The sequence below is a fragment of the Phyllobates terribilis genome, unplaced genomic scaffold, assembly GCF_046119375.1.
Source record: "Phyllobates terribilis strain yellow unplaced genomic scaffold, ASM4611937v1 Scaffold_9__5_contigs__length_417890890, whole genome shotgun sequence".
NCBI classification, from domain to species: domain Eukaryota; kingdom Metazoa; phylum Chordata; class Amphibia; order Anura; family Dendrobatidae; genus Phyllobates; species Phyllobates terribilis.
In genome coordinates this window covers 408,925,753-408,937,847 of record NW_027362769.1, presented here as the reverse complement: position 1 = coordinate 408,937,847, position 12,095 = coordinate 408,925,753, and positions in this window count along the sequence as shown.

The window sequence follows — 12,095 nt, the reverse complement described above, 5'->3', positions numbered from 1 at the left end:
GATCCCTCTATGTGTAATGACTCTATATAATAGATCACTCTGTGTGTAATGACTCTATATAATAGATCCCTCTGTGTGTAATGACTCTATATAATAGATCCCTCTGTGTGTAGTGACTCTATATAATAGATCCCCCTTTGTGTAATGACTCTATATAATAGATCCCTCTGTGTGTAGTGACTCTATATAATAGATCCCTCTGTGTGTAATCACTCTATATAATAGATCACTCTGTGTGTAATGACTCTATATAATAGAACCCCCTGTGTGTAATGACTCTATATAATAGATCACTCTGTGTGTAATGACTCTATATAATAGATCCCTCTGTGTGTAATGACTCTATATAATAGATCCCTTTGTGTGTAATGACTCTATATAATAGATCGATCTGTGTGTAATGACGCTATATAATAGATCCCTCTGTGTGTAATGACTATATAATAGATCCCTCTGTGTGTAATGACTCTATATAGTAGATCACTCTGTGTGTAATGACTCTATATAATAGATCCCTCTGTGTGTAATGACTCTATATAATAGATCACTCTGTGTGTAATGACTCTATATAATAGATCCCTCTGTGTGTAATGACTCTATATAATAGATCCCTCTGTGTGTAATGACTCTATATAATGGATCCCTCTGTGTGTAATGACTCTATATAATAGATCCCTCTGTGTGTAATGACTCTATATAATAGATCCCTCTGTGTGTAATGACTCTATATAATAGATCCCTCTGTGTGTATTGACTCTATATAATATATTCCTCTGTAATGACTCTATATAATAGATCCCTCTGTATGTAATGACTCTATATAATAGATCCCTCTGTGTGTAATGACTCTATATAATAGATCCCTCTGTGTATAAAGACTCTATATAATAGATCCCTCTGTGTGTAATGACTCTATATAATAGATCCCTCTGTGTGTAATGCCTCTATATAATAGATTGCTCTGTGTGTAATGACTCTATATAATAGATCCCTCTGTGTGTAATGACTCTATATAATAGATCCCTCTGTGTGTAATGCCTCTATATAATAGATAGCTCTTTGTGTAATGACTCTATATAATAGATCACTCTGTGTGTAATGACTCTATATAATAGATCACTCTGTGTGGAATGACTCTATATAATAGATCCATCTGTGTGTAATGACTCTATATAATAGATCCCTCTGTGTGTAATGACTCTATATAATAGATCCCTCTGTGTGTAATGACTCTATATAATAGATCCCTCTGTGTGTATTGACTCTATATAATATATTCCTCTGTAATGACTTTATATAATAGATCCCTCTGTATGTAATGACTCTATATAATAGATCACTCTGTGTGTAATGACTCTATATAATAGATCCCTCTGTGTGTAATGACTCTATATAATAGATCCCTCTGTGTATAATGACTCTATATAATAGATCCCTCTGTGTGTAATGACTCTATATAATAGATCCCTCTGTGTGTAATGACTCTATATAATAGATCCCTCTGTGTGTAATGACTCTATATAATAGATCCCTCTGTGTGTAATGACTATATATAATAGATCCCTCTGTGTGTAATGACTCTATATAATAGATCCCTCTGTGTGTAATGACTCTATATAATAGATCCCTCTTTGTGTAATGACTCTATATAATAGATCCCTCTGTGTGTAATGGCTCCATATAATAGATCCCTGTGTGTAATATGACTCTATATAATAGATCCCTCTGTGTGTAATGACTCTATATAATAGATCACTCTGTGTGTAATGACTCTATATAATAGATTCCTCTGTAATGACTCTATATAATAGATCCCTCTGTGTATAATGACTCTATATACTAGATCCCTCTGTGTGTAATGACTCTATATAATAGATCCCTCTGTGTTTAATGACTCTATATAATAGATCCCTCTTTGTGTAATGACTCTATATAATAGATCCCTCTGTGTGTAATGGCTCCATATAATAGATCCCTGTGTGTAATATGACTCTATATAATAGATCCCTCTGTGTGTAATGACTCTATATAATAGATCACTCTGTGTGTAATGACTCTATATAATAGATTCCTCTGTAATGACTCTATATAATAGATCCCTCTGTGTATAATGACTCTATATACTAGATCCCTCTGTGTGTAATGACTCTATATAATAGATCCCTCTGTGTGTAATGACTCTATATAATAGATCACTCTGTGTGTAATGACTCTATATAATAGATGACTCTGTGTGTAATGACTCTATATAATAGATCCCTCTGTGTATAATGACTCTATATAATAAATCCCTCTGTGTGTAATTACTCTATATAATAGATCCCTCTGTGTGTAATGACTCTATATAATAGATCCCTCTGTGTGTAATGACTCTTTATAATAGATCCCTCTGTGTGTAATGACTCTATATAATAGATCCCTCTGTGTGTAATGACTCTATATAATAGATCCCTCTGTGTGTAATGCCTCTATATAATAGATCGCTCTGTGTGTAATGACTCTATATAATAGATCCCTCTGTGTGTAATGACTCTATATAATAGATCCCTCTGTGTGTAATGCCTCTATATAATAGATAACTCTTTGTGTAATGACTCTATATAATAGATCACTCTGTGTGTAATGACTCTATATAATAGATCACTCTGTGTGTAATTACTCTATATAATATATCCCTCTGTGTGTAATGACTCTATATAATAGATCCCTCTGTGTGTAGTGACTCTATATAATAGATCCCCCTTTGTGTAATGACTCTATATAATAGATCCCTCTGTGTGTAGTGACTCTATATAATAGATCACTCTGTGTGTAATGACTCTATATAATAGATCCCTCTGTGTGTAATGACTCTATATAATAGATCCCTCTGTGTGTAATGACGCTATATAATAGATCCCTCTGTGTGTAATGACTATATAAGAGATCCCTCTGTGTGTAATGACTCTATATAATAGATCCCTCTGTGTGTAATGACTCTATATAATAGATCCCTCTGTGTGTAATGACGCTATATAATAGATCACTCTGTGTGTAATGACTCTATATAATAGATCCCTCTGTGTGTAATGACTCTATATAATAGATCCCTCTGTGTGTAATGACTCTATATAATGGATCCCTCTGTGTGTAATGACTCTATATAATAGATCCCTCTGTGTGTAATGACTCTATATAATAGATCCCTCTGTGCAATGACTCTATATAATAGATCCCTCTGTGTGTAATGACTCTATATAATAGATTCCTCTATAATGACTCTATATAATAGATCCCTCTGCGTGTAATGACTTTATATAATAGATCCCTATGTCTGTAATAACTCTATGTAATAGATCCCTCTGCGTGTAATGACTTTATATAATAGATCCCTCTTTGTGTAATGACTCTATATAATAGATCTCTCTGTGTGTAATGACTCAATATAATAGATCCCTCTGTGTGTAATGACTCTATATAATAGATCCCTCTGTGTGTAATGACTCTATATAATAGATCCCTCTGTGTGTAATGCCTCTATATAATAGATGCCTGTGTCTGTAATGACTCTATATAATAGATCCCTCTGTGTGTAATGGCTCTATATAATAGATTGCTCTGCGTGTAATGACTCTATATAATAGATCTCTCTGTGTGTAATGACTCTATATAATAGATCCCTGTGTGTGATGATTCTATATAATAGATCCCTCTATGTGTAATGACTCTATATAATAGATCACTCTGTGTGTAATGACTCTATATAATAGATCCCTCTGTGTGTAATGACTCTATATAATAGATCCCTCTGTGTGTAGTGACTCTATATAATAGATCCCCCTTTGTGTAATGACTCTATATAATAGATCCCTCTGTGTGTAGTGACTCTATATAATAGATCCCTCTGTGTGTAATCACTCTATATAATAGATCACTCTGTGTGTAATGACTCTATATAATAGAACCCCCTGTGTGTAATGACTCTATATAATAGATCACTCTGTGTGTAATGACTCTATATAATAGATCCCTCTGTGTGTAATGACTCTATATAATAGATCCCTTTGTGTGTAATGACTCTATATAATAGATCCCTCTGTGTGTAATGACGCTATATAATAGATCCCTCTGTGTGTAATGACTATATAATAGATCCCTCTGTGTGTAATGACTCTATATAGTAGATCACTCTGTGTGTAATGACTCTATATAATAGATCCCTCTGTGTGTAATGACTCTATATAATAGATCACTCTGTGTGTAATGACTCTATATAATAGATCCCTCTGTGTGTAATGACTCTATATAATAGATCCCTCTGTGTGTAATGACTCTATATAATGGATCCCTCTGTGTGTAATGACTCTATATAATAGATCCCTCTGTGTGTAATGACTCTATATAATAGATCCCTCTGTGTGTAATGACTCTATATAATAGATCCCTCTGTGTGTATTGACTCTATATAATATATTCCTCTGTAATGACTCTATATAATAGATCCCTCTGTATGTAATGACTCTATATAATAGATCCCTCTGTGTGTAATGACTCTATATAATAGATCCCTCTGTGTATAAAGACTCTATATAATAGATCCCTCTGTGTGTAATGACTCTATATAATAGATCCCTCTGTGTGTAATGCCTCTATATAATAGATCGCTCTGTGTGTAATGACTCTATATAATAGATCCCTCTGTGTGTAATGACTCTATATAATAGATCCCTCTGTGTGTAATGCCTCTATATAATAGATAGCTCTTTGTGTAATGACTCTATATAATAGATCACTCTGTGTGTAATGACTCTATATAATAGATCACTCTGTGTGGAATGACTCTATATAATAGATCCATCTGTGTGTAATGACTCTATATAATAGATCCCTCTGTGTGTAATGACTCTATATAATAGATCCCTCTGTGTGTAATGACTCTATATAATAGATCCCTCTGTGTGTATTGACTCTATATAATATATTCCTCTGTAATGACTCTATATAATAGATCCCTCTGTATGTAATGACTCTATATAATAGATCACTCTGTGTGTAATGACTCTATATAATAGATCCCTCTGTGTGTAATGACTCTATATAATAGATCCCTCTGTGTATAATGACTCTATATAATAGATCCCTCTGTGTGTAATGACTCTATATAATAGATCCCTCTGTGTGTAATGACTCTATATAATAGATCCCTCTGTGTGTAATGACTCTATATAATAGATCCCTCTGTGTGTAATGACTATATATAATAGATCCCTCTGTGTGTAATGACTCTATATAATAGATCCCTCTGTGTGTAATGACTCTATATAATAGATCCCTCTTTGTGTAATGACTCTATATAATAGATCCCTCTGTGTGTAATGGCTCCATATAATAGATCCCTGTGTGTAATATGACTCTATATAATAGATCCCTCTGTGTGTAATGACTCTATATAATAGATCACTCTGTGTGTAATGACTCTATATAATAGATTCCTCTGTAATGACTCTATATAATAGATCCCTCTGTGTATAATGACTCTATATACTAGATCCCTCTGTGTGTAATGACTCTATATAATAGATCCCTCTGTGTTTAATGACTCTATATAATAGATCCCTCTTTGTGTAATGACTCTATATAATAGATCCCTCTGTGTGTAATGGCTCCATATAATAGATCCCTGTGTGTAATATGACTCTATATAATAGATCCCTCTGTGTGTAATGACTCTATATAATAGATCACTCTGTGTGTAATGACTCTATATAATAGATTCCTCTGTAATGACTCTATATAATAGATCCCTCTGTGTATAATGACTCTATATACTAGATCCCTCTGTGTGTAATGACTCTATATAATAGATCCCTCTGTGTGTAATGACTCTATATAATAGATCACTCTGTGTGTAATGACTCTATATAATAGATGACTCTGTGTGTAATGACTCTATATAATAGATCCCTCTGTGTATAATGACTCTATATAATAAATCCCTCTGTGTGTAATTACTCTATATAATAGATCCCTCTGTGTGTAATGACTCTATATAATAGATCCCTCTGTGTGTAATGACTCTTTATAATAGATCCCTCTGTGTGTAATGACTCTATATAATAGATCCCTCTGTGTGTAATGACTCTATATAATAGATCCCTCTGTGTGTAATGCCTCTATATAATAGATCGCTCTGTGTGTAATGACTCTATATAATAGATCCCTCTGTGTGTAATGACTCTATATAATAGATCCCTCTGTGTGTAATGCCTCTATATAATAGATAACTCTTTGTGTAATGACTCTATATAATAGATCACTCTGTGTGTAATGACTCTATATAATAGATCACTCTGTGTGGAATGACTCTATATAATAGATCCATCTGTGTGTAATGACTCTATATAATAGATCCCTCTGTGTGTAATGACTCTATATAATAGATCCCTCTGTGTGTAATGACTCTATATAATAGATCCCTCTGTGTATAATGACTCTATATAATAGATCCCTCTGTGTGTAATGACTCTATATAATAGATCCCTCTGTGTGTAATGACTCTATATAATAGATCCCTCTGTGTGTAATGACTCTATATAATAGATCCCTCTGTGTGTAATGACTCTATATAATAGATCCCTCTGTGTGTAATGACTCTATATAATAGATCCCTCTGTGTGTAATGACTCTATATAATAGATCCCTCTGTGTGTAATGCCTCTATATAACAGATGCCTGTGTCTGTAATGACTCTATATAATAGATCCCTCTGTGTGTAATGACTCTATATAATAGATCGCTCTGCGTGTAATGACTCTATATAATAGATCCCTCTGTGTGTAATGACTCTATATAATAGATCCCTGTGTGTAATGATTCTATATAATAGATCCCTCTATGTGTAATGACTTTATATAATAGATCACTCTGTGTGTAATGACTCTATATAATAGATCCCTCTGTGTGTAATGACTCTATATAATAGATCCCTCTGTGTGTAGTGACTCTATATAATAGATCCCCCTTTGTGTAATGACTCTATATAATAGATCCCTCTGTGTGTAGTGACTCTATATAATCGTCCCTCTGTGTGTAATGACTCTATATAATAGATCCCTCTGTGTGTAATGACTCTATATAATAGATCCCTCTGTGTGTAATGACTCTATATAATAGATCCCTCTGTGTGTAATGACTCTATATAATAGATCCCTCTGTGTGCAATGACTCTATATAATAGATCCCTCTGTGTGTAATGACTCTATATAATAGATTCCTCTTTGTGTAATGACTCTATATAATAGATCCCTCTGTGTGTAATGGCTCCATATAATAGATCCCTGTGTGTAATATGACTCTATATAATAGATCCCTCTGTGTGTAATGACTCTATATAATAGATCACTCTGTGTGTAATGACTCTATATAATAGATCCCTCTGTGTATAATGACTCTATATAATAGATCCCTCTGTGTGTAATTACTCTATATAATAGATATCTCTGTGTGTAATGACTCTATATAATAGATCCCTCTGTGTGTAATGACTCTTTATAATAGATCCCTCTGTGTGTAATGACTCTATATAATAGATCCCTCTGTGTGTAATGACTCTATATAATAGATCCCTCTTTGTGTAATGACTCTATATAATAGATCCCTCTGTGTGTAATGACTCCATATAATAGATCCCTGTGTGTAATATGACTCTATATAATAGATCCCTCTGTGTGTAATGACTCTATATAATAGATCCCTCTGTGTATAATGACTCTATATAATAGATCCCTCTGTGTGTAATGACTCTATATAATAGATCCCTCTGTGTGTAATGGCTCTATATAATAGATCACTCTGTGTGTAATGACTCTATATAATAGATCACTCTGTGTGTAATGACTCTATATAATAGATCCCTGTGTGTGTAATGACTCTATATAATAGATCCCTCTGTGTCTAATGACTCTATATAATAGATCCGTCTGTGTGTAATGTCTCTATATAATAGATTGCTTAGTTTAACGACTCTATATAACAGATCACTCTGTGTGTAATGACTCTATATAATAGATCGCTCTGTATGTAATGACTCTATATAAGAAAACCCTCTGTGTGTAATGAATATATAATAGATCTCTCTGTGTGTAATGACTCTATATAATAGATCCCTCTGTGTAATGACTCTATATAATAGATCCCTCTGTGTGTAATGACTTCATATAAGAGATCCCTCTGTGTGTAATGACTCTATATAATAGATCCCTCTGTGTGTAATGACTCTATATAATATATCACTCTGTGTGTAATGACTCTATATAATAGATCTCTGTGTTTGTAATGCCTCTATATAATAGATCCCTCTGTGTGTAATGCCTCTATATAATAGATCCCTGTGTCTGTAAGACTCTATATAATAGATCACTGTGTGTGTAATGACTCTATATACTTGATCCCTCTGTGTGTAATGACTCTGTATAATAGATCCCTCTGTGTGTAATGCCTCTATATAATAGATCCCTGTGTCTGTAATGACTCTATATAATAGATCCCTCTGTGTGTAATGACTCTAAATAATAGATCCCTTTGTGTGTAATGACTCTATATAATAGACCTCTCTGTGTGTAATGACTCTATATAATAGATCCCTGTTTGTGTAATGACTCTATATAATAGATCCCTCTGTGTGTAATGACTCTATATAATAGATCCCTCTGTGTGTAATGCCTCTATATAATAGATCCCTCTGTGTGTAATGACTCTATATAATAGATCCCTCTGTGTGTAATGACTCTATATAATAGATCCCTGTGTCTGTAATGACTCTATATAATAGATCCCTCTGTGTGTAATGACTCTATATAATAGATCCCTCTTTGTGTAATGACTGTATATAAAATATCCTTCTGTGTGTAATGACTCTATATAATAGATCCCTCTGTGTGTAATGACTCTATATAATAGATCCCTCTGTGTGTAATGACTCTATATAATAGGTCCCTCTGTGTGTAATGACTCTATATAATAGATCCCTCTGTGTGTAATGACTCTATATAATAGATCCCTCTGTGTGTAATGACTCTATATAAAAGATCCTTCTGTGTGTAATGACTCTATATAATAGATTCCTCTGTGTGTAATGACTCTATATAATAGATCCCTCTGTGTGTAATGATTCTATATAATAGATCCTTCTGTGTGTAATGACTCTATATAATAGATCCCTCTGCGTGTAATGACTCTATATAATAGATCCCTCTGCGTGTAATGACTCTATATAATAGATCCCTCTGTGTGTATTGACTCTATATAATAGATTACTCTGTGTGTAATGACTCTATATAATAGATCCCTCTGTGTGTAATGACTATATAATAGATCGCTCTGCATGTAATGACTGTATATAGTAGATCCCTCTGTGTGTAATGACTCTATATAATAGATCCCTCTGTGTAATGACTTTATATAATAGATCCCTCTGTGTGTAATGACTCTATATAATAGATCCCTCTGTGTGTAATGACTCTATATAATAGATCCCTCTGTGTGTAATCACTCTATATAATAGATCCCTCTGTGTAATGACTTTATATAATAGATCCCTCTGTGTGTAATGACTCTATATAATAGATCCTTCTGTGTGTAATGACTCTATATAATAGATTCCTCTGTGTGTAATGACTCTATATAATAGATCCCTCTGTGTGTAATGATTCTATATAATAGATCCTTCTGTGTGTAATGACTCTATATAATAGATCCCTCTGCGTGTAATGACTCTATATAATAGATCCCTCTGCGTGTAATGACTCTATATAATAGATCCCTCTGTGTGTATTGACTCTATATAATAGATTACTCTGTGTGTAATGACTCTATATAATAGATCCCTCTGTGTGTAATGACTATATAATAGATCACTCTGCATGTAATGACTGTATATAGTAGATCCCTCTGTGTGTAATGACTCTATATAATAGATCCCTCTGTGTAATGACTTTATATAATAGATCCCTCTGTGTGTAATGACTCTATATAATAGATCCCTCTGTGTGTAATGACTCTATATAATAGATCCCTCTGTGTGTAATGACTCTATATAATAGATCCCTCTGTGTGTAATCACTCTATATAATAGATCACTCTCTGTGTCATGACTAGAGATGAGCGTTGTTCTACTCGAACTGTTCGCCAATCTCAAATTCGAGCTGTTTTGGGCGGTGTTCGAGCCGGTCGGCGAACACGAACAATTTGAGAAAAATCCGGCTGTTCGAGGTTATGTTCGATAACTGTTCGTGCACCAAAATCATAACTGGATTTTTTCTCAGTAATGATGAAAATTAATGTTAATCCGCAGTTTGAGTGTACAGCGGGGCGGGGGGAGGGGCAGGGGATGGATCTCTGCAGGAACAATGAAGATCTCCATTTTTTTTTCTCTTTCCCGCATTTGCAGTGGGGAGGTGCAATCTGTCAGCCTATCAGCAGCGCACACACGGAGCGAAGTGCTTTTTTTCACACAAGCAAGGGCATGTGTGATTGGCAGTGTATGTCACATGTCCTTGCCCTATAAGACCCAGCCATTTTCCCCGTCGCCACCATTTTCTCACTGCTGCAGCTGCGTGTTAGACGGCACCGCTGTTGCTGTGTGCGCTATACCTTGTTAATTTCAAGCCAATTTTCGCACAAATATACAGATAGCTTGGGAGTAGGGAATAGTTGTGATTGCAGTCCTTTTAACCCCTTAATAACATCTGACGTACTAATACGCGTCTGTGCCCTGGGACTTAAGAGCCAGACCCGTATTAGTACGTCATCGCGATCGCGCGCGCACACAGGCTGTGGGGGCGCGATCGCCGCCGGGTGTCAGCTGATTGTCACAGCTGACACCCGGTACTATGTGCAGGGAGCGGTCACGCACCGCTCCCAGCACATTAACCCCCGTGATGCTGCGATCGAAGTCGATCGCGGCATTGCGGGGGCAAGGGGAGGTGATCAGCGATACTCACCTCCTCTTCCGGCTTCCAGCGCAGTCTGCAAAGGCTTCCCGGGTGTTGCCATGACGACCCGATGTCGTCATGACAACATCCGGGTCACCAGAGAGCAGGAAGATTGCTTGGACATGCGCAGTGCATCTCCAAGCAATCTTCACACTGTGCACTTCTGACAGCCTTCATGGCATAGGGATGGTGCTGCATTCCTGTGCCATGCAGGCGATCAGAAAAAAAAAAGTGAAAGTCCCAGAGTGGGACAAAGTAATAAAGTGTATAAACTGTGTGAAAGTGGAAAAAAAAAAAAAAAAAAAAATGTGCAAAAATATTATAAAAAAATAAAAAAATAATACACCAAAAATAAAAATATAATGTACCCATCAATAAATATTATTATAAAAAAAATAAAAAAAAAACAATAAAAGTACACATATTTGGTATCGCCGCGTCCGGAACAACCTGACCTATAAAACTGTCCCACTAGTTAACCCCTTCAGTGAACACGGTAAAAAAAAAAAAAAAAAAACCAAGCAAAAAACAATGCTTTATCACCATACCGCCAAACAAAAAGTGGAATAACACGCGATCAAAAAGACGCATATAAATAAAAATGATACCACTGAAAACGTCATCTCGTCCCGCAAAAAACAAGCTGCCATATAGCTCCATCAGCCAAAAAATAAAAAAGTTATAGCTCTCAGAATAAAGCGATACTAAAAAATATTTTTTTCTATAAAATAGCTTTTATTGTGTATAAGCGCCAAAACATAGAAAAATGATACAAATGTGGTACCGCTGTAAACGTACTGACCCGAAGAGTAAAGCTGCCTCATCAATTTTATCACACGCGGAACAGAATAAAAAAAAAAAAAAAAAAAATTCCTGAATTGTTGGTTTTTGTTTATTCTGCCTCCCAAAAATCGGAATAGAAAGCGATCAAAAAATGTCACGTGCCTGAAAATGGCACCAATAACAACGTCAAGTCATCCCGCAAAAAACGAGCCGTCACATGACTGTCTGCCAAAATCTGGAAAAATTATAGCTCTCAAAATATGGCGATGCAAAAACTAGATTTTACAAAAAATGCGTCTTTTAGTGTGTGACAGCTGTCAGTCATAAAAACCCCATATGATT